At 45.9% G+C, this 24141-nt stretch overlaps 1 long non-coding RNA gene across 1 annotated transcript; it reads right to left on the reverse strand.

Moving 5' to 3' along the window:
* Positions 1-507: 507 nt before the first annotated feature.
* On the reverse strand, positions 508-15857 carry LOC125942607 (uncharacterized). The gene is made up of 2 exons (XR_007465257.1): positions 15760-15857; positions 508-820 (listed from the first exon to the last, which is right to left on the reverse strand). It is a non-coding gene; the product is annotated as an uncharacterized LOC125942607 (long non-coding RNA).
* Between the last annotated feature and the right edge of the window lie 8284 nt (positions 15858-24141).

Below are 24141 nucleotides of genomic sequence, written 5' to 3' on the forward strand. Positions count from 1 at the left end.
GCATCTGTTGTCTGTCACTTTATTTGAAAGCATGTTCTTGCCATGCTAGAGACCTCGGATGGCGGCCCGGTTGATGTAAATGGACAGTATATAAAGCATGTACCAGCTAACTCGGGCCAAGCTAATTGAAAAAAACGAGAAAACACGATAGGATGATGAGAAAAATAACACGAGGCATCATAGCGCGAAGGACTTGTTTAGCTCATAAAAAAAGAAGCCGTAAGCACGTCGCAGATCGCTGGACAGCTGAACTTCTACGCCGTAGGCAGATACGACGTGAGAGAGCGATGATGCCAAACATTATTTTGCGTTCATAACAGCTAAAAAGCAGAGTTCGTAGTTAATATTACTGTAAATTACTCAAAATAATAACTAAGTACTGTATGTCATGAAATAAAAGCATTGATTTCGCCCTCTCCAGCAATTCGCTGGAGCTTAAAAGAGTACTGACACAAAAAATTTCCTTGTCGTTTTTATTGCTTTAACAGGTAGTTAATGACCCAGTAATCACGGTACGAAACCTCATTTACTTCAGAGCGCGACAGGTAATTATTTGGAGTCTTTTTTGTAGCGACCAGTCCCAGTTTCGGTTTCAGAGAGCAACGAGACGGAAGAAGAGGGATTGTAAACAAACTGGGCACGTGATCATCGCAAAAAGCCATGACGTATGCTCTGACGCGCAGCCAGCGTGCGCGCCGGCGCGCGAGCTTCGTTTTGCTGGTTCGTCTGCAACGCCTGCACGTGATTTGCCATGTCCTCGCTAGCCTCGCCATCATCGTCATCGTCGTCCTCGTTTTCGTCGTCCAGCGGCGATGATTTCCTGCATGTGGGAGTCGCCGCCGTATTAGACGTGGCCCACCACTTTCAATTTGACCCACTAGAGCGCAGCGACTCGGATATTGCGGCCGGCGACGGCGAGGACGAACCTCAACAAAACCCTCGCATCGGCCACGTTCAATGGTAAGACACAACAAATCGGCGTTGAACGTTGTGGCCTGCACGGTATTTAACAGTAGCGTGTATATATTCTCAACTCTTCTCATGTCATATATAATCTCAATTTTCATAAAGTCTTAAGAGCAATGAATGCTGCGGCATATATATGCAATGTATCCGTTGCACGTGTTTATAGGCATGGTAATTGCATGCTTCGATGTACCTACATTTAATCTGGTTTTCGAATGAGCGATGGCTAATTGCTTTATTTGCTTTATATGCCGGTCTAACAGCAGACAGATTATTTATTTATTTATGTTACCCTCAGGATACAACTTGTAAAAACTAACTACGATGCTCAGCAACATCGGCGAATTGCAGTGTGCGGAGCCAGCAGAGCGCATGTTTCATGTTGCATCGCGATTATCGCAGGTGCCAATGTGGATACTGCAGGGTAATGGAGACGCAGCTTGAGTCGGTGTGCTGCACAGAGCTTGACCGTGTGGACACACTTCGGGGCAACCAGGCATGCATCACAAGCCACCCCACCTTTGTTCAGGCTTGCCTAAACGTCCATGCCCTTGAAGTGGCGTATTACGCCCTCATGGCAGACAGTCCGGCGCTTGTAGAGGCCCCGCAAATCCACAGGTATTTAGTTACACCTTTTCACTGCGGCCTCGACTCAATTTGTGATCTCACGTCGCAACATGACGTAATACGTCCGTCCAACCTTCCGTGTTGGTGTTCGAGCCCATCAATCGTAGCACGCGCGTAACTTCCAAGAGACGTGCAGTCGACTTCACAAATTTACGGTTCACGGTATCTCAGACAACGTTGAATTACCCCCGATTCCTGCAGGGGTCATTAAAATATTCTGCCTTTCCTCGGATGTCGCGGACCCTATACTTTTGACGCCGACTGCACGCTACAGGAGGCATCACCCGCCGCTAATTAGCGTTATCTTTAAAATTCTCCTAACCTTGTTCATTTATTTTCAGGTGGTACAGATACACCGCATACCGCCAACTTGCACGGTGGGTGTGGCATCGGCTGGGACGGGGCAACAGGAAGGTGCTGCCCAGCTGTGTCGTTGCTGCTGTGAGGGACGCCTTCCCATCTGAGGAGTATGCAGGATTTCAATATCCGGATTATTTTAAAAAATGTGAACCAAATGTGCCTTTGTGTGTTGCTGCAATGCTGTGTAACAAGAAGAGGGTTCAGGACATGAAATTTGCATTGCACATTGCACGTGAAGTTACAAATTGCCTTCTAAACAAATTGGAAAATACATATTGTTTTTATGCACAAAATATATGGCATTATTGCTAACAGGGCCACGACCAAGGTCTGCATCACTTGTTGTGGCCTACACATCCACAGTTGACATGATAGCAACGACTAGTAGAATATTTCGAGTTCAGTGAATACCAGGGCTATACGTAATCTTATCTACTCAATCATTGCCATTCTGACTTCTGCTTATCACATCATCTCCATTTATTGTTACCATACAATTCATGCAATACATTTCGGTCAATGAAAACTAGAAACCCTCAGAGACATTACATGCATTTAGAAATTATTCGCTTTCTTTGCATGCACATGCCAAATGGCTAATTCCAAGTGCAACATTATAGCAACGAGTGGAGCGTATTATGTATTTTTGTCATGTACAATTGCACCGAGGAGTAGCTGCACAAAACATTTTTAGAGGGCTTAATGGTTGTGTGAATTTAACTACACAGGCAGCTCTCAGAAATAGGAAACTGGCTTGTGCAAAGTAAGGCTTCTTGGCCTATTTGGTACAGGTTCATTTTTTCGTAACCGTATGAGGCTCTCTACTCACGGTTACAATGATAAACTGAGAACACTGTAGTCAGACGGATATGTCATGGCCCTTTCACAGCAATAACTAGCGTAAATACAATGTTGCAGTACATCAAAAAGCAGAAGTAGCAGCAGAAATGTTTATTAGTACAAGAAACGTAACAAGCTTCGAAAGAAAACCAAGATAAATATTGTGACGATGCGTCGCATTTATTTACAGGATGGGAGATGATAGCTCAAGGTAGGCCATCTATGGAGACAATCGCAGTACAGTGCAGCTTTATTGTCATCATTTGCATTAGCACGTTTCATTTCCCCATTCGCAGACGATGCCCAGTGGGCAAGTCAATCAGAGGATCAATGGTGGTAAAGCTTGAGGCATGCAGCGCAAGTCAAATTTCTCTTACTAAAGCGGCGATGGGTACTTGTGAGACGAGAGATTACATACGTAACGTCACTGAGGTGTTCAAGAATGACGAACAGGCCAAAATAACAGGCCCAGAACTTCTGACACAAACCACGGCATCTACAGTCACACAAGGTCACCTTTAGCGTAAGAAACGTGTTGATGGCAGGTGTCGTAGCGCGTCTTTGAATGCTGCTGGGATGCCAGAGTGCATAGCTGGGTGATACAACAGGCCTGTTATGCAAGGGATGGGAGATGATAGTTAAAGGTAGGCCACCTACTGAGAGGCTCGCAGTACAGTCCAAGTTTGTTGTCTTCTACCTTCCGTAAGCATATTTCATTATTGCACATCATCTAAGTTACAGTATAGATTGCAATGCAGTTTCAAATGGATTTGCACCTTGTTTTGCCATAGTACGTGCCCATCCATCATCGACGCGACGGGAGCTGACATACTACAACCATATCATCGAGGCTACAGGAACTCCCATTTATCCGCGACGGAATCCATTCGACGCGGGCAATGTGCCATAGTACGTGCCAATCCATCATCGAGGCGACAGGAACTCCCATTTATCCGCGACGGAATCCATTCGACGCAGGCAATTTCAAACAGCCCCGGCAATCATCACCACTTGCCCCTTTGGGTCCTGTCAACGAGTCGCCACCAAGGGGATTTAAGGAAGAACCGGCCCATTGTTAAGCCAGAGAGTCGCCACCAGCTGCCCAGTCGGTCTGATGCGCTCTTAAAGCCACATGTACACTATAACCCACTATCTTTAAATATTGTATAAAGCTTTTAGTTTCTCCTTCGTCTGCTGAAAGGGTCCGTCTATCGTCCTCCACCCCGAAGTCACAACAGTGGATGGCAAGCTGTGGGATTCGAAGCCGAATAAACGCCCGCTACACCGCTCAACAGCAGCCACGAGATCGACCGGTGTGAGCTGCATTTGAGGGGTGAGTGCCCGACGTTTGCCTTTCGCATCGCCAGACCTCTGTCACACACGTAAATGCTGAGGACATTTGCTGATGTATTCTGAAAGAGTTGTGGTTTTGTCTTAGTTCGCTTCAAGCCTCGCATAAATTTCTAGCTTCGGAAGCAAAGCTAATTTAGAGGCAAAACCGGACACGAGCGGTCAGATCACGATGGAGAAGCTCAGTATACAGGACCTTCTTGACGTTTGTCAAGAGATGGGCATTTCGGTTGCCGCGGCAAAGCAAAAGAAAGCCATTCTTGATGTTATGGGGGCACAAGAGGTAACTGAGGAGGAAGTCGAAGAGATTTGGGTTGAAATTCTTGAGAAGAGAAGCGAGAAAAAATTCGCCACGAGGCAGAGGGGCAAAAAAGGTGCGAGGAGGCAGAGGAGAAAAAAAGGCGTGAAGAGCGAGATTATGCTATTAAAATGAGAGAACTGGAAATAGAGCAAAGTCGAATCAGCTTAGTGCGTTCAAGTCTCCTTTCGGGTGGAGACGATACGCCTAAACTGAGAATACAGGACCTGATGCTACCGTACGGGATAGGGGGAGATATCGCACTTTTTCTCGTGAATTTCGAACGTACGTGTGAAAAGATAGTGCCGGACAAAAGCCTTTGGTATCAAAAACTTATTTCAGTTGTCCCAGGAGAGGCTGCAGAAGTTCTCGTTCGCTTGTCTAAAGAAGAATACGAGATCTATGGGAAGGTAAAAACCGCGCTTCTTCGCAAAAACCGCCTCTCTGCCGAGGCATTTCGGCAGCGGTTTAGACAGGCAAAAAGGGGCAGCGAGTCGCACACTGAGTTCGCGTATGAGTTAAAATCTAACTTAAAGGAGTGGCTCAAAAGTTCAGAAGTGTATGGCAACCAGGACAAGGTGCTTGAATGCATAGCACTGGAGCAGTTTTACCGAGTTCTTCCAGAGGAAGTTAAACTCTGGCTGCAGGACAGGCTCCCATAGGTAGACCTAGAGAAGGCAGCGCCGCTCACGGAGGAATATTACACGCGCCGAAACTTCCAAGAACAACCTCTCGCAACCCACTGTTGCCGAATAAGGAATCATCTACGAGCGACTTAGCATGTTAACCATTTGCGCACAGTACTAGGTCGACTGCGCGACGCGGGTCTCACTGTCAGAGCGCGGAAGTGCCATTTGGGGTGTGCTAACGTGAGCTACCTGGGTCATGTCGTGGGGCGCGGCCAGCGTAGACCCTCGGAACCTAAAGTTGCTGCCGTTTTGAAATACCGGCGTCCAACTACAAAGTCGGAAGTAAGGGCGTTTTTGGGACTTGCAGGGTATTATCAGCACTACGTGAAAAATTACTCGAATCTCGCTAGCCCTTTGACAGATTGCCTCGGCAAATCAGAGCCAACGAGAAGAAAGAGAAGGCTTTCGAGAGCCTGAAACAAGCTCTGGGAGAAAGACCTGCGCTTATGGCACCTAATTTCTCTAAAGGCTTTATTATAAAATGTGATGCAAGTGACCGCGGCCTAGGAGCCATACTTTGCCAGGAGGATGCCGATGGGCACGAGCGGCCCGTTTTATATTGGAGCCGGAAGCTTAGCGTCGGAGAGGAGGCGTACAGTACGTCCGAAAAGGAGTGCGCTTGTCTGGTATGGGCTGTCGATAAGCTCGCTTGTTATGTCTCCGGGTCACCATTTATTGCTGAGACGGATCATTGCCCTTTGACCTGGTTACACACCATGTCACCAAGAAATGGCCGTCTACTCAAGTGGAGCTTGTCACATCAGCACCATAATTTTTCTGTTCGCTACAAAAAGGGAAGCTGCATACAAACGCTGACCGACTTAGCAGAGCCTCTTAGGCTGCAGCATATGTTTATCCGAGAGCTTACCTTAGAAGTTAAAAGTTTAATGCTACGTTTTCATGTATACTATTGTCTATTCAATTATTTTAGCACATTGAAGTTGATTGGTAATCCCTTACGACACAATGTCATGTGAAGGATATCGTAATGTTAGTGTCCCCGATTAAAATGAGCCTCCTGATCGTTCGAGAGCCTACCGCTGCCACTCGAATGGGCTATCATTACAAACCAAGTAACACAGAGTTTCGCCCAGAGCGAGGCAGGGCAAAAGATGGAACTTTCTTCGATCGCCTCAGCTGTGCCTGGCCTGCTCGAATGACTATTGGGAATCGCTTTGCAATCTATTCTTTAGCTGTTTCTTCTCTTTGAATGTGTCTTCTTTGAGATCACTATTTGTAGAGGTCTGTATCCCGGGCTCTTTATCGGGTGCGTGTCTCGTGTTTAGTACAATAACCTTAATGGGTGCTGTTGAGAGCACAGAGGGGGTTAGAGCGTTTGCTTTCATAGAGTTTGGTCTGGCGTTGTGGAGAGCATTGGGAGGGTGCTCACTTTTGCCGAAATGGTTGGCGTTGATTTTCGGTCATTCCTTGAGCTTTCTCAGATCCAAGCAAAGAACACTAGCTTTTTGAACAGTCAGCTACTTTCGAAGCACAACTTTTGAGACACACAGAAATGCTATGACATTTGTGCTGTCCCTTGCACATGAGCAGGGCACGTCAGGGATCATGAAATGGTCAGAAAATTACTGCTTCCCAAACCTAGATAAGTGGGATTGCACAAGTGATGTTTTGTCGACAGGCCCAGAAGAACTTGCGACATGAGGTGGCTTCGCTGGAAGGACATATGGAGTGCCTCTATTGACGTACTCTTCAAGAGTGCAGAATAGACGGTTCACATAACCATCATGGCCAAGAGGCACTCATGATCACTGAATATGCAACGAAGCAAGTGGAAAAAACACACAATAGTCAATTTTGCACTGAGTGCTACGAAATTGTGGTAAGCAATTCTAAAGCATTTCTGAGCTGCTGTGAGCCTATCGAAATGCAAACAATTATGCGCATAAGGCTGTTGCTCTAAACAAATTACAATATATACAGACAGACAATGCTGAAATATTTTTCGTATACCGTCTCGCCAGTTTCAGTTTGTTTCTCCGATTCTGAAAGCAGCAGTCATATATGTCTGGTTGAGCTGAATTTTTCTACGAGCTTCAATGAGCTAGTGTGCAAAATTTCAGGACATATGCCCAATGTTTAGAAAGAGTGCCTAGGAATATAAGCAGTTTCAATGTATGTCGCTGCTGTTACATGCAGTTTGTGAAAAGTTATTTAAAAAGTAGCACTGGTGACAATTTGGCCAAAATTTCATAACAAGGACACCAGCCCCTTGTATACCATAAGTGGGCTCCTGCTTGACAGAGGAGACACTTGCTTCTCCGTTCCGCGCTTTCGGGTGCTTCGCCTTCCAGCGAAGTTCCCCACTCAGTGTGACGGCCTGACACTTGTCGGCATTTTCGTTGTAATGCAAGGCAGCCAGTGCAGTCCTGCAGTACAGAAATATGCCACAGCTATGTACATGCTATATTTGTTATGTGCACTTGCCCAACCCAACATGCAAGCAGTTAGGCAACTAATTGAATACACTTTCACAGTCATCAATATGCACAGTATCATAGGCAGAAACTGCTATATTCCTCTGGTAACGTAACGGAAACGACACTCTGAAAGGGAAAGTACACTTCCCAGACTGAGAAGTCTACTTACTGCATAAACAAAGGCAACGAGAAACTGAAATTAAGCATGTGTTCTGCCTGGGAAATTCGCAAACTTTTTTTTTTATTTACTGTCTCATAAGTAATGAAATTTAGTCGCACTTTTATCACCATCTAGCAGCACATTTAGTGTACCAGATGGCAAAAGCAGCTCTCTATACATGCACTCTGGTTTCTCTTGCATGTTTGTGTGAACTGATGTCAATTGATTTGGGTGATTTTTGCCTGATGTCAAATGAGTGAGTCGGGGCAGCAGTAGGTTTGTGAAACTCACCACGAAGGTTCAAAAAGTTCTTACTAAGACAGCTCAGATGCTAGGAACAGCTCTTGGGACTGCAGTTTGCGGGAAAGCTACAATGTATAAATGGTGCGATCATTTTGAAGAAGGTCATAGTTGTATTGAAGATGATGACCATTCAAGAAGACCATTAGCTTCAAAAACTGATTCCACTGTGGAGAAAGCGAATCAAGTCATTCTTTCCATACAGACTGTATGCTTTACACAACACTGCTTATTAACCTAGTGCAGTGAACTGAGGACTCGGAACGGTATCAGGAAATGCTAACACATGCAGTTTTGACCTTACTATCACTGCATGCATTTGCTCACAATAATTTCTACAACAAACTTACCTTGCAAAGATTCCATGGAATGAGTAAGCACAAGCTTTCGGGGCCAAGCGATTGATTATTGCATGAAAAGATTCCACGCTAAATGTCTGCATGTGTGGCGACATTTGGCGGATGTCATTCAGAAGCCTCTTGTTTGTCAATAGGCTGGAGAGCTTGTCATAAACATGGGTACCTGCAATAATGTATACAAAAATAAAAAAATGAAGACACTATTACCCCGTGTGTGGTTGTGTAAAAAAGGTCTTTTTCTGGCATTACTCATGTACGAACAGCAGCAAAAGGTCTTGTAGCAAAGAATTCGAGAAAAAGTTAATTTGCTGGTTAATTCGGCTCTCACCCTTGAATATAATGAACAATGTGACAGTCATAAAGGGAAGTCGCCAATGCACATTACAATGGGAGAGCAGGCACAACTTTTTTTCATGGTGTCTGTGCTCTAAAAATTTTTTGCAGTTGCAGATACTTTGATTCTACACTTCCATCATTTCAGCCCTGACGTGACCGAGAAATGGCAAATAATTTGGTGCACCGAGTTAAACCAGAGACAAATTTTATTTATTGTCCATTGCCAACGCTCTGGACAGCACTTCATTACTGTCAGTGAAGAACCACATGTCCTCCTCTGTATACATGTAGTCCACAGCGCATGTGATACTTTGCATTTATGAAACAACTATGCAGCAATTACAAATGGTATGGTGGCCCATGCCTGCACTAACCCCTTTGCTAGTTTGTCCTGCACCAAAAACACGCGACGCAACTTGTTGCCACTAGCTATATGAGTAACTTATCGTTTGCATGTGCTTTCGTAATTATACTGAAAGCAGCAGGTCACCATGCTACATTAATCATGCTGGTCATGCTATGCAAGAACGTTTTTCTGTTGCTGACGCTGCCTAGGATGTGGTTGTAATTTCGCATCAGGCTGCACCACACAGGCAGTTTACAGGCGAATGTTCTAGAAAAAATGGTGTGCATTACAGTTGTGGAATATACTGTAATAATTCATTTTCAGCTACCATTTTTGCTTAATATCTTCTTGTGACAGGTGAAAAATGGGGATTTTCGATGCGAGATGATGCACGTTTGTTAGGCTCACTGTACCCTAAGCGCCGCCCAGAGAGGTGCTCCACTTTTATGGTAACCACTGGGTAGGGTATGCAAAGAAAGATTTCCTTTAAAAATGTACAAGAAAGGTGCACCTGGAAAGATCCACTTCCGTGGCTCAAGGTCGCTATGCTGGCATCTGTCATAAAGCAGGCTGTGGCCGTGGTGTTTATCTTGCACGTGGTTCATTACAGACACCCACACAGCCACGGCAAGGTTGCCATTGCCATTCCCACACTGCACTGAAAAGTATAGGTGGTTGACAATGGAACGCGTCCACAGGCCAATGGCAACGCATCCTGTGGATTTCACAGCCTGCAAAAGCTTCTTGTTTAGCCCTGAACAACCAAAAAAGAAGATAAGAAGCAACTATCAGTACAGAAGTCTCTAGCAGAAAAGACAGACAATGCTGACCTTTGCAGACGTGCCATGCATCAAACAGGTGGTTCACTTCAGGCCTCTCAGACTTGAACTACCTGCATTAGTGTTGCAGACTTAGCTATTTCACAAACAGCTGCGTTACAGCCTGAACCACAATCGTTAGTATGTGGCCCAGACAAAGGGACATGTTATTGCTGCACATTGGTCTCTCACTTCTTGTGAGAAATGTATACAGTGGTGGCCTTGAAATGCTTTCCTTGTGCTTCATGGTTCCCACACTACTCAACTGTTTTCATACACATTAAGAGTAGGTGTAATAAGTTAGTCGTATTGACACATGTACTTGTTTAACTTTCATCAGTGACCGCTTTTCATCGGCTAATGCGCAGGATTCGCCTGCATGTATCGGACATTTCTTGAACGTTATCGGTGCTTCTATCCGTCGTCTGTGGTCACCGACGCTTATGTAATCTGATTGTATGAGCGACACAAATTGTGTAGTAGTTTCTGGAAGAAACGCGGGCACCAGGAATTACTCTGGAACCTTCGATGACTCATGTATAAAAGCCGATGTGTTTCGCCGCTGATCAGTTTATCAACGACCGACGATTGTGCACGCCGCTCTTGTTGTAAAGTGAGTTAGTTTCTTTGCTGGGCACAGGATCGCCCAATAAAGAATCGGCTTCGTCATTCACAGTTTTAGCACTGTTTTGTTCAACGTCACTGCTACATGACATTATTGTATTATTTTTTGCCAGGGAGAATTTATTTTTACTAATGTCATGTCTTTTTTACTTTGATGAATACTGCCATGATTACAGCACAATAATAATTAATTTAGGTTGTTTTCTGGCTGCATTTGAGGCCACTGTTACCTAGCACTTTCTCATTTGCATTTGGCAACACTGACCTGCGCACTTGTGGATGCCGGTCCGTCACCGCTTCAGTTACATTGACACCGCTTTCATCAAGGGAGGCGAGGGCCCTCTTCAGACCCTTAAGCTCCATGTGTGTGCTTGAGGATACCTCGTTGCACTGAAAACCAAAGAAAATGCCTGATGAGATTCACCTAAATGCGGCTACTAGATCAATCAAACAGCCGAAGAGAGATGATGGCTGATGGTGAAGAGGAAAGCCTGCTAGTCACACCGCAACTATTTAGCATGCAAATGGCACCTGAACATTGGCCAAGAGTAGTGAAAAGGAATAAAAAAGCGGTAACGAATGCCAGAAGAAAGGGGATAAATTTGCTGCTCTGCAGATGGTAACTACCCATGCGCTCTGGTCAATGTTCTCTGCTGGGAAAGAGAGGTCAAGGAGCAGTGCATGTTGCAACCAAATAACATTCTGTGCTCTTTAAATACAGCACTTGTAGCGGTTCATTGTAAATATAGTACTAATAAATGGACATCATCATAACACAAAGAAAGAATGACGCTGCAGGGTGAATGGAAATTTCTGGTCAGTCGCAAGTACAATGAATGCTGGCATTATCCCATGGAAGAACGTGGTGTCAACATGAAAGAAAAAAATGTAAAGCAATGCACAACGTAACATAATAGCAAAAAAAAACAATTAATAAAACCTCAAGTATATGCCTATGCATAGAAATAAGTGCTTTACTGTGCTCTCACCTGCACAAGCTCGATATCAATGATGCGATTCAGGTTTGTCTCGAGCATTGAATAAACGCCATACTTGGCACTGTAGCCAGGAGAATCAGCGCGGCTGTCGCCTGCTACTCTTGCTGCTCCTCCACACGACACCACCGTTTGCGTGAGCCGCCTCTTTTCATCCTGCCAGACGTGGAAAATGCATAAAAGGCATTTATTGAAACCTATTCCTTTGAATATGAAAGGCAGGCCATGTATAACATGTCAGGAAATGTACATCTCAAAGACGCTCACACACCTTCCAGTGCAATTACAGTGTGCAGTGTGTATGATTTTGACCAATTATTTTTATCAGCATGCAACAACCAAGCACCAACAGATTGTGGTCATCTCAATTTGTGTAATACAGAAATTCTATTACCTCGTTCAGAGCCGGAAAAATAACGTGCTTTGCAAGGGATGGTATGTTCTCTCGCTGAAGCAGGCTACGCTCGCATTCTTCAGAAAACGCAAGGACTGCGCCATGCTGCAGCCGGTGAAAAGAATTACAGCAGCCAGTGTAATGTCCCCCAAGGCACGCTTCCCTTTCTTTGGCTGACTGTGCCAGATGTTGACATGCTTTTCCTGGCATATCACAGAAGCAGTCACTAGGGAACCTTTCACCTGCAAGCAGGATAATACAGCACACAATGTATTTGGATACACACTGGAGACAACCCTACACTGCATTATTGAAAAGCATGTCATCTGCTGTCACATGAGTAAACATTGGAAATAGGCATACATGCAGGGGGGTGGAAGCCTCAGGGCTATGGCCACCTATGGCTTCTTGAAGGGGGCTGCAAACTAGCTCCAATTAAACGCACACGGGTCGTAGAAAAGTTATTCAGGACAGTGCATTTCCTAAGGAGTCTCTCACAAAGTACTGATCGAGCCCAATGCTACTCAGCTTATACAATCTCGCGACAGCCGGTGCATTCGTGCAACCTTACATAGTGGCAAACTAGCTGTGCACAGTCGCTTTATTATGAGGAAACATTTTATGTGTTCATAGACTTATGGTTTCTGCAGAAGGCACCGGGTACATTGTTCTGATTGAATGATCAACACCTCTGTCTAATATGTTTGCTGCCATTTTATTGGTAGTGACAATGGATTTACAACATCAGAATAGATGCAGGAAATGCCGCAACGAGACGGTGTGCTGAAAGTTTTCATTCCTAGTTCCATTTCCCCCCTCTCTTTTACCATAGGCAACACCAGAATTTTTCGCAATGATTGACATGCCACGAGAATAGGGGACAACACGAAGCTGGAGCTTCATTGCAGATACTCTAAATGGCACTGTTAGTCCTGTTCAAAGAGGAAATAAAGGTGGAGATGACATGCGACTACTTAGGCAATCTTGGGACTTTTGGAACCTGCACACACTTATGTTAAAAACTTGCTGGGTGTGTGAATGTATGTGTCTGCAAATTTTATTTTTTTAGCTATGCATCTGTGAGAACCGGATAGCTTTAATAGTATATTAGCATTGTGTCATTAAGACACATCACAGTATTTGTAATGCTGTTAATAACTACTCCATTTATTTGTGAGAGAAAGAAACATACACACCTGTAGTGAAGGTTCAGCAGGTAAGCGACAGGTCTTGCAAGCTTGGAATACCTGCAGCAGGCATTCATCGTACACAATGAACTTCCTAGCTGCAGGAGGTTCACCTGAGGATCTGTTGAGAATAGTCATTGGAACACATGTAAACATTGTTTTTTCATGAACTGGCACAATTCTGGATATACTTATATTGCTGCTAGAAGCAGCTTTTATTTTGATGCAACCACCATGCATTGCAATTATAACGACAGCCCACCAAGAGGAATTGGTGAAGCTATAATCACTTAAATTATCAAGTGCATGAACATGACTGCCCACACATACGACAAAGAAAGGCATGAGGAAATGAGAGATTACATACTGCAAGTGCAGCGATTAACTGCTCGCCAAAAATAACATGGCAATATACAAGGTAACCTTTAGGGCAATACAAGCCTATTTGCACTGCACATTTCCTGAACACATAGTGAGGAAGTGCACAACTGGTACCTTATTAATACAGTTTTCACATTACTATCGAGAGGAGCATGTCCATGATTAATTAAATGGAAAGTAAACTGTTTGGTTTTACAAATGCTAGAACCACAATCTGATTATGAGGCACAACGTAATGTGGTACTCCTGATTAACTTGAACTACCTGGGGTTCTTTGACGCATACCCACTGCACGGTTCACAGGCGTTTTTGCAATTGGCCCACATCAAAATGTGACCGCTGTGGCTTCATCCCACAACTTCGTGCTTAGCAGCACAAAGCCATAGCCCCTAAGCCACACAGCAGGTACATGACTATGATGCTTCAAGTTGCAAACAGGGTGATGGTCACCGTCCCTGGTATTATTTGACTACCACAATTAGTACATGGTCAAGCAAGTACAGTGGCGGGCAGAAACCATTCCCCTGAACCTTCGCTCCCTTGTGCACATTTAATGCCCCTTGATTGAAGCTCAGATAGTGCAACTACTGAACTTTTCGGATTGTTGTGGCATAGTGAAAACATGAAGTTATGTTGAAAGATAATCACCAAGGCCACTGACATTAACGCACTTTCTACAGCAGGCTCAAACAAGAAAACAAAATGTCATGTCACTTACGCCACTGAGCTGTTCAATGTAGGCTCATATGTCTTGTCATGAGTGTTGTCTTCGTAGGTCATGGATGGCTCTGAACATAAAGGTGTAGAACACCGCTGACGCATTTCCTCCATCAACAGGATGTCCGGCAATTCCAAATCAGTCTGGCATGCTGGAAGTGCAATGAAGCATGAATTTGCTAAGGGTACCCCATTGAGATCAGCACATAAAGGGTTCCATAATAGCTTGAAGTTTCAAGACCTCCAATAAATGTACATATTAAAATGCCGTGACAGGCACTCACCCACTTCCTTGACAGTTCGGCTTGCTTGCACCTTTGCAGGTTTTGTTGTTGTAGCTTTCAGAGCGGCCTGAGTGGCCTTGGAATAAACTTCAACGAAGCACTGGGATTGTGCATCCAGCTTTACTTGACCTGTGGACATAAGTAGTCAGCCGTGTGCCTTAATCAAGTTTTTATTTATTGTTATTTTGCCATTACATCTTGATTTCTAAAAATGCTTAGTACCTGCTGTTTGCTGCATGTGCCTCACAATTGTTATATATATTGCCTTCGGTAGTTTCCAGGACGTTTTCTTGCTTTTAAACTGCCAAATTTAGATAATTTGGCAGTTCAGCCAAATGTATTGGACACTTGTACACTTATTTCACTTCATCAAGGATCAAAGCACTGTGCAGCGTTACAGAAATACGGAGCCGTATTAAGAGCAGACAACTTAAAATTTCCACTGAAATGGCAAGAACTTTCATATCATTCTGTTATTTCTGTGTACTAACCCTAGTGTAATATCACCTATTTCTATCGCGATGCTCGTTTACTCGATCGAGGGGCGCGGCCTAGCCTTTCTCGCAGGAAAAGTCAAACATATATCAATTTTTCTGAACGTGATTTTATTACTTGCCGTTCGCACGGTCATTGTTCAGTACATCACACACAGCACCAAGAAGCAAATTTGAGCAACAGCCAAAACGGTAATCTACGCTTATGACTAGTCATCGCCACGGTGTACTAAACACCCACCTGATGCATTTGCAGCCTCGTTTATCTCGCAGTCAGCGTTCAAGTCGATCGACATGGATGGGGGGCAGCAGGCTCAAGCTCCGTGTCCGAGCACGACTGCGCAATATCAGGCATCATCACATATGACGCTATCATTATGCGTACGCACCGCTGCAAGTAGTACAAACCTGTCGTCGAAGACGCTTGGGCAATGGAGCCAATGGAGACAGTGTTAAGTCCAGCGGGTTTTCTTTATAGCATGCACGCTCGAAATGAAGGGAGCAGATACGGCTGTTTTTCAGCGGGGTCCACTCTAAGCGTCCAGAGGCGCGCACGAATTCGGTCCACTTCTGCCAGTGAATGCTATCGCGGGGAAAACGATGCATAGCTATACCTAACCCTTGAGTATGTTCCGCAGAAGTCAACGACGCAGTATGTACGCGGCATTGTGCTGTACTCGCAATTCGTGCGTGATCAGTGCAGCGCAGTCTAGCTGATAGTGCGGGAAATATCCCGACGGATACGACAAAAACTGCAGTTGCAGCGACACGGAGAGCGTCCGACTACAAGTACAACAGCTAGAACAAGCAACAACAGAGGAGAAGAGCACATGTAAGCAGCATGGCAGACAACGAAAATTCGTGACGTAGCCACATGGCGTAGCGTTTTCTTGATTGTTTCCATTCCTTCCTTGATGTCAATGTCGCGAGGTGCTCCGTTTTGCGGTTGGCTGCGGGCACGTACTTTAAAATTGATTTTAAATATGTTCTAGGCTATATTCGCCGCTGATATTTTGTAGACGATGTTTGTGTGACCACCAAAATCGATCTCAAAAGTTATCTCGACTTCAAATTTGTGTGTCAGTACTCCTTTAAGAGCTTCCGAGCACAACCAAAAAGTGTTTTGTGCAAGCATGACGTCACTGTTGTTGATGTCAAGCACCGACCGTCACGGCGGCACTGACATGTTACGACGGGTTGTGCAAAAAAGGATTCCCGTAGTCGAATGTGAAAATGTATACACAAATAAAACTAGAAAAAATGGGTGTATTTGGCTACAAAATGTTTTTCACTTTTTTGTGTTTAGCCACATTTGGGTTACAACTTCTCTAGCTTTTGGCTACGCCGCCTCGTCTGACCTGGCAACACTGCCAGAGTCCCCCACTACGGCATGCCTCGTAATCAAATCATGGTTTTGGCACGTAAAATCCCAGAATTGAATTCATGGGATGGAAGTCGCTCTCTCCAGTAATGCGCACTTAACCTGTGCGCCTCCTTCACAGCACTACCTCACGAAGATGTGTTGGCGATAGTCATTTGCACGGTATATAGCACTCTGCCGCCGAGCAGGCATGCCTATACCTCGTTGGCCACTGGGTTTTCGCGGCTGCATGTGTGGTTCGAAGTTTTGCAAGGAAGGTGTGGCGCAGATTATGTTTGATAATGTTTCGAACGGGTCCCTGAGGCCGAACCTTTGAGCCCAATCGAGGACAAAGCCGTTCGTACCAAGCCACACACAAATCTTTTAATATAACTAGTGTGAAAAGAAACACAAAACCTCGGTCCGTCGTGGATGGGTGGTGGCGAATTCGCGACGAAAGAAGCGGCGTTCGTCCCACCAAAATGTCGATGGGGTTGACCGACGCACCGGCGACCACAGCGCAGCAGCTCCGGCTTGCAAAGGGGACGCAGGTGGCTTGGCGGTACGTTCGGGTAGAAGCGGCGTTCTGGCCAGGCAGCTGTGCGCAAATCTCGGCCACGTAGCCGGACTGCTCCCGCTCTGCCTACGGGTACTGGAGTTCGTCGTCATCGGTTTAGTTGTTTCTTCAATTTTCTAAAGAAAACTAAACCGAATCCGGCGAACTCCGGTGCCCGTAGGCACTTCAATTTTTTCTGAATATGGCATTCATACTTGAGGATGAATGAATGAATGAACTTTTTTTTCCCTTTTTAAGGAAGAGGAGGGGCCGGGGGCGGGGAGAGAGGCAGGCCTGTGTGCTCCAGTGTTAGCACCTTTTGCTGCCAGACGTCCGCCTACCCGTTGTGGTAGGCCTCCGCCATCTCCTCAGCCCAACTCAGGACTCGGTCTTGCAAGGTGGGATCGGAGCTGCGCAGGGCAGTCTCCCACAGCTCCTCGCTACTAATTAATGGTTGGAGGTTGCGGGGGGGGGGATATTTGATGGGGTATTTCCACATTATATGGGAGAGATCTGCTGTCTGGACAGGGCAGAAGCGACACTTGGGTGTCGGGTATGTGTCGGGAAAGAATAAGTGCAAAGTGCGTGGGGTAAGAAAAGTGCGAGTTTGTAGTTGTCGCCACAATGTTTCTCTCTGGCGCGTGCTCGACACAAAGAGAGGTGGATACGTTAGGCGTTGGTGTTTGTAATGTGTGCAAATTTCATGGAATGTCATGAGTGCATCTTTATTGGTCTGTTGTTGGGAGTCATTGGGTTCTGGGGTAAGGCCCACATTTCCGTCCACTCGGTCCGTGAATTCTCGAGCAGCGGATGAGCCATTTCGTTGCCTGGTAGTCTTTGATACTTGAGGAACGCACACGTCATTCGCTTGTTATGCAATGGAATGCCAGAGGTATACGTGGTCGTCTGTCGGATTTCCGATAGCGGGTGTTTAAGTGCCAATTTCCAGTTATTGTTATATGCGAGCCAAATGTGGATACCACGTTCCGTATCTCTGGGTATATCCAGGAATGGTCTCGCAGCGGCCAACGTGAAAGCAAAGTACTAGTTTGTATACGCCACGATATGACGTACTTTAGACATGACGTCACGCCGCATACTACCAATGATTGCGCATGCCTGACTATAACACACAAAAGGCGAACGTTCTCTGTAATTGGAGGGTACATCCATCCAAGAGCGAATATTGACTGATCCTACCTGATGTCTGTGCTGCAAGCAGCACGACGTCCGCACGTTGTGCTTGGTTACTTTAACGCACATCATCCCCTATAGGGTAGCGCTGCAGTGAAATGTCGTGGCAGAGATTTGGCCGACTTCATGTGTAATCAGGGACTAAGTGTGCTCAACGACGGGTCACCTACATTCATTTGTGGAACTTCTTACAGCAGCTGCCTTGACCTTACTTTTGTGTCCAGAAGCATTCTGTCAGCTGAATATTGGTCCACGGATGTAGAAACTCATGGAAGTGACCACCTCCCAACATACGTGCAATTTAGCTGGTTCCGCCACTCAGCCTCACGATGCACACACCAAACAGACTGGATTTATTTAAGGCATCTATCAAAACCAGATGTCAGTGCACGCTTGTACCATCCGAGGTTGAGGACATCATTGCCACTTCTCTGCGTGACAGAACGAGACAAGTAAACCTACCGATGCGGAGATCAGCGGTCGATTCACAATACGAGGCCCTTCGTGCAATCCGCCGCCGCGCAGAACGACGATACAGAAGAACGAATTCTCCGTCAGACCTTTCAGCGAGTCGCCGGGCGCAACGAAACATTCTTAGGCATCTCGACAAGCTTCACAGGCAGCGGTGGCGGACGTTCTGCGGCTCTTTGGACTCAAGAGAGCTTTTATCTAAGCTCTAGCGGGTAGTACGAAGTCTGCAGACGAGTCCACAACAAAGCCACCCATTCCGTGCCGTGACTACATCAAGGCCGGAGCGAATTGGAGGTGGCCAATGACTACTGTAAACTTGTGGTGGCTATCTCTAATATCGAAATTGAAGCTCTTACCACCATTGCGCCCCCGACACCTGATGAGCTTCTCGAGGTGCCTTTAACCACGCAAGAACTTGACGCTGCAATTTCTGTTTCCCGACGCTCAGCGGCTCCAGGTCCAGACGGAATCACGTAAGCTGCACTCAGTCATCTTGGCATAGAAGCACGACATATCCTGCTGTCCTATTATAACATCTCGTAGGAGTCAGGAAATGTTCCTGCCAATTGGAAATGCAGCCGCAATATTGCATTGCTCAAACCAGGGAAGTGCTCTAATGAACTTTCCTCCTACAGGCCGATCACCTTAGCCAGCTGCGTCAGCAAAGTAATGGAAAGGATGGTACTGTCAAGATTAGGGTGGTTCTTAGAGAGCAATAACCGCTTTTCCCAATTTATGCATGGGTTTAGAAGAGGCTGATCTGCCGTTGACGGTGTAGTCAACTTGATCTGCAATGTTTAACAAGAAAGAAGTCGACGCAGATTAGGGGGGGCAGTTTTCCTTGACATTAAGGGCGCCTATGACAATGTTCTGCATTACGCAATCCTTCATGCGCTAGATGATTTAGGCATTGGTGGCGGAATATATGATTGGATCGTTAGTTATCTGAGTGGCCGTGCCGTATATATGTCGACAAGCGATGGAGACACCGGTCACTATAATATTCACCGCGGTTTTGCCCAAGGAGGACTTCTCAGTCCGACTCTCTTCAATGTGACATTGATTGGACTTGCGTCTCAGCTTCCCAACACAGTAAAGATTAGCGCATATGCCGAAGACATATGCATATGGGCATCTGAAGCTACGCGTCCGCAACTGCGTGCGCTTCTGCAACGTGCAGTGACAATTACAGCCACGTACTTATGGCGTAAAGGCCTCACACTTTCAATTAAAAAATGTGCAGTGCTTGCCTTCACACGCAAACAAATGACTAAATACCCGATAGTCGTTAAAGGAACATCGGTATCTTATGTCACACACCACAAGTTCCTTGGTGTAACCATAGACCATGAACTATCCAGGTCATGGCACGTCACTCACTGAAGTCAAAACTGAATAGTTTTCTTCTCGTGCTTCGGGTGGTGGCAGGAGCAAGATGAGGCCCGTCGAAATCGTCTCTTCTTCAATTGTACCAAGCCCTGTTCGTAGGCTATATAAGATACAGCATTCCGGTGCTCTCGAACATGAGACCCAGCTATGTGCGGACGTTAGAGAGCATACAAGCATTGCGCCCGTGCTTGGGCCTACCACGCTGCACCTCAACCAATAGAACCATCGTGGATCTCGGCCTTGTCCCATCAACATATATATGCTCTGCGAACCTCTTCGAGTGCACCTACGCTTGTTGACCCGACATAGGCAACATCCCCTATCAGCACTCCCTGCCACACACCCAAAGTGCCGTTTTTCAAAAACTATATTGCGTCATGAGAATATTCTACCATTTAGATTGTCTTGCCCGGGCATTCCTAGAGCACCTCCGTGGGTTCTGCCTACACCGCTTGTTGAACTTCAAATCCCTGGGATTACGAGGAAGTCTTGTGTTTCATCCATTGGCCTTAAGCAACTTACCCTATCGCACATTTTTACAGCGTACAGTGGTACTTCTCACGTGTATACCTATGGCTCTGACACCCCATGTGCCTCCGCCGCAGCCTTTGTCATCCCGCAAATGTCCACGGCTCGACGGTTTAAATTAGACCACAAGTCCACTTCAACTGCCGCAGAACTTGTTGCTATCCGCGAGGCAATACGATTCCTTGCAAGAGAGCCTCCTCGCACATGGGCTTTATTTTGCGACGCTAAACCCGCTCTTCAAGCCATTGAGTGCATTATGAGACAAGGCTCTTATATTTTAGCTCTAGAAATCGCAGAGCTTCTCGACATTGCGACAAAAACGGCCACCACGTCACCTTTCAGTGGATACCTGCACACTGTGGCGTGATAGGAAATGGACAAGCAGACGATGGAGCTAAAATAGCTGTAAATAATGCGCCAGAAGTATGCCTTGAGTTCTCACGAACAGACACGAATGCCCTGCTTCGGTGCGTTATGCGGAACTCTACACTTGAGCACTAGACCAAACCAGATCGACGACACAGGCGACTGCACAAATGGGACCCAGAAATGAAGTTCCGCATGCCTCCTAAACTGAAGAGGAGCATAACAAGTATGATACACCGGATTCGTCTTGGTGTTGCATTCACGAGGCGTTATACGCATATCATCGGCCGCAGTGACACTGGTCCCAACTGCGATCACTGCCAAGTGCCAGAAACACTTGAGCACATAGTTTGCTCATGCCCAGCGTGAGAGAACGGCAGAGCCTCATTTCTAGTATTCAACGAGTGACTAAAAGACCAATGCCTGACGAGATTGCCTTAGGTCCTTGGCCTGACGCCAACAGTGCAGCTGTGGTCATCGAAGAGACTATAGCCTTCCTTCAAGCCACTGGACTCGATGCATGACTCTAGTATGACCTCAACGTGATGGACATGTGTATACGCACCTCCTTATCTTATCAATAACATTCATCACTCTTTTTATCCCGCCTTCCCCAGTGTAGAGTAGCAGCTAGGCTAGAGCAAACTAACGCTCAAGCCAACATCTCTGCCTTTATTCAAATAAACCTCTCTCTCTCTCTCTCTCTCTCTTTCTCAATTTTTTCTGCATTTCCGTGCTTGTTGGGTTACGTTGCTAAGTTTCCTTCGCCATTTGTTTCTTTACAGCGCGATTTTACACCGAGTACATGTATTCACTGTCACCCAAGACGCCATCAAGGATTTAGTAACCGTGCTTTTTCGTCCCCCACTCATTTTGCAACCATCTTCCGAGTCATGATATACTCAAAGGACTTTGCAGAATGTATATCTCGCTTAACTCGAAAGCATTCTTCTATAAACTCCTTCATGAAGCTCTATTAACGACAACGTGAACGTGAACAAAGAAAATTTATTTTCATTTCTTCTGGTAAGTTCCGTTTATGTGATAGAGCAGAGACCATTTTTTTATTAGCTGCAAAGAGTGCATTACAAAGGAAGCGAATAAGCTTTCAAATCAGTCGTTAGTTACGCAAGAAGTTCAAGGCAGTCGTATATAATGGCGCTGTGTATTGAGCGCGTACAAAAGTTTGAAGTATGTCAACGTACGGTGTGTACCGCTTGCTATTTCCCGTCTGTAGATTGAAGCAACGACAGATCGGACACATCAACAACATAATGTCTCACTCGCATACCATAAGATGCTGCACAGCCGGCCACACAACAATTCCTAGAGGCACGCAGACCTCGTCCTTATGTAGCCGCAAGCCAGCGGTGCGGTTGCGGCGACAAAGATGAGCATGAGCGACCGAGTGTGCGTGGCGTCGACAAGGCTCGCCCTGCATCTTCCCCATTTCAAAAAAGGAAAAAAAAGCAGAACAACGCTGTCTATTAAGTTATCGGTCGCCTGTCCATCACTATGGGAGATTGTACCGACCCAGGGGCGCTGACGCCGGCATTGATGCTCTTGTCCACTGAAACCTGTGCCTAAAGTAACCCAGGAACCTCTGGCATGAAAACGCACTCCAGGTATGAAACATGAGCGTATACGGGCTCTCCGATATCATGCTGTGCTACCCTGCCCGACAGTCCCGATCTGCTATTAACATACGTCCTTCCCATTTGTAGCTAGCGCTGTGGAAAAGCCTTCTGAGGTACGACCACAGGAGTAAGATAAGACAGGAGCACCGACTCCGCTCGTCTGGAAGGGACACATTCTGAAACGCCGGTTCCTGCTTCACAGCGTGTTCGCCAGATGGCGCTACGAATGAAGAAAAACTCTTCAGCGGAGAGGCGGGCGCAAAACCGAAGGAGCAAAGGCGCGGGGACTCTCTCGCGGCGCCTGCTTGCCTATCCGTTTTGTAGTCTGCTCCGCGCATGCCCTGACGCCTGTAGCGCACACTGCTCTTGCGGTTCACGGAGTGACGTTAGCAGGAGAAACAAGTCATGTAGCATTTTATTGAATTTATTTGATGCAGGGCAAATGCAGGGCATTTGTCAGGTGGCCTGCATAGAACTTTCCAAGGCACAGGAACAGAAAATAAACAAATTACGCAAACTAAGACGGAAAGAAAAACTATAGCAAATGGTAAAGCGATATAACGGCAGTTCGGGTGGTCTCAAGCAATGACAGACAACAGCGAAAAGAAGTTTTTATGCAAAAGCTGACGTTTATCATTCTTTTTTATCTGAGCACGCATGAAGTGCTAAGATGCTTCGCTTGCTTCTATGTTTCTCGCGGTGCTTTTCGTGTCGCCCGGTTCTCTTGCGCGCAGAATCGCCACATTCTCCTTAAACATAATAATTGGGAATTCCTGCCAATGTTTCCTGCTCATTATTTCCCAAGAGAAGCTCTGATTATGTGTCTGCATAACTAGGGGAATCATCTCGAGGGCAAGGCTGAGAATTTACAGGGTAGCCAGCCGCTGTTTGCACTGGCTAACCTCCTTGTCTTTCTTTCCCTTTCTTTCTCTCTCTACATTACGGCATGTCTCTGGACAAGGAAAGGCACATGCACTGTGTGTAGTTCTAGACAAATTTAAATTGAGCTCCTCCCGTCCTTCCGCATTGGCGTCTTCTGGTTCCTCGTGGCATTCAGCCTCATTGAGCTACGCCAGGCTTCCCTAAACAAATTGAAGGAACGGCTCCGCTTCGAAGTCGAGGCACTTTCTTTACATCTACTAAGACATCACCTTTGTCTTTGCTGAAGTAACTATCAAGAATAAGCTGCTTCTCGCACTGTCGCGAACATATTTTGTCCATGGCTTTAAGCGCTCGCTTACCTTCAGGAATTTTTTTACGCCACTGGTGCAGTAGTTGAAGATCAGATGGCGCCACGAAGAGCGAAAACTTCTCGCGTTCTTTGCCATACCCAGATTTACAGCCGGGAACAACACAGTCCTGTTGCTCAGTCTCTTCACGCACAAGTATCAAGATACGTTGTTCCCTCAGGCATGAATAAACGTACTGCAGACATGGTAAACAAAGCAAGGAAGACGAAAATTTCGCACCTTCGCTTCCGCGCAGACGTAGAGTGAAAAACAAGTACTTCTGTTGTGTCTTTTTGTACAGCATCATTTATCGTCTGTTTCCTGTAAAGACATCTAAAAATGTTTCGTATGCGTGCATAAAAGCGGCATCGCGTGTTTATTTGCGCTTTTATTAATTGTGCGCAAATATTTTTTTGTGTTTGATTGCTGCCAAATTGAGACGGCCGAG

This window comes from Dermacentor silvarum, chromosome 1 (genome assembly GCF_013339745.2).
Source record: "Dermacentor silvarum isolate Dsil-2018 chromosome 1, BIME_Dsil_1.4, whole genome shotgun sequence".
Taxonomy (NCBI): domain Eukaryota; kingdom Metazoa; phylum Arthropoda; class Arachnida; order Ixodida; family Ixodidae; genus Dermacentor; species Dermacentor silvarum.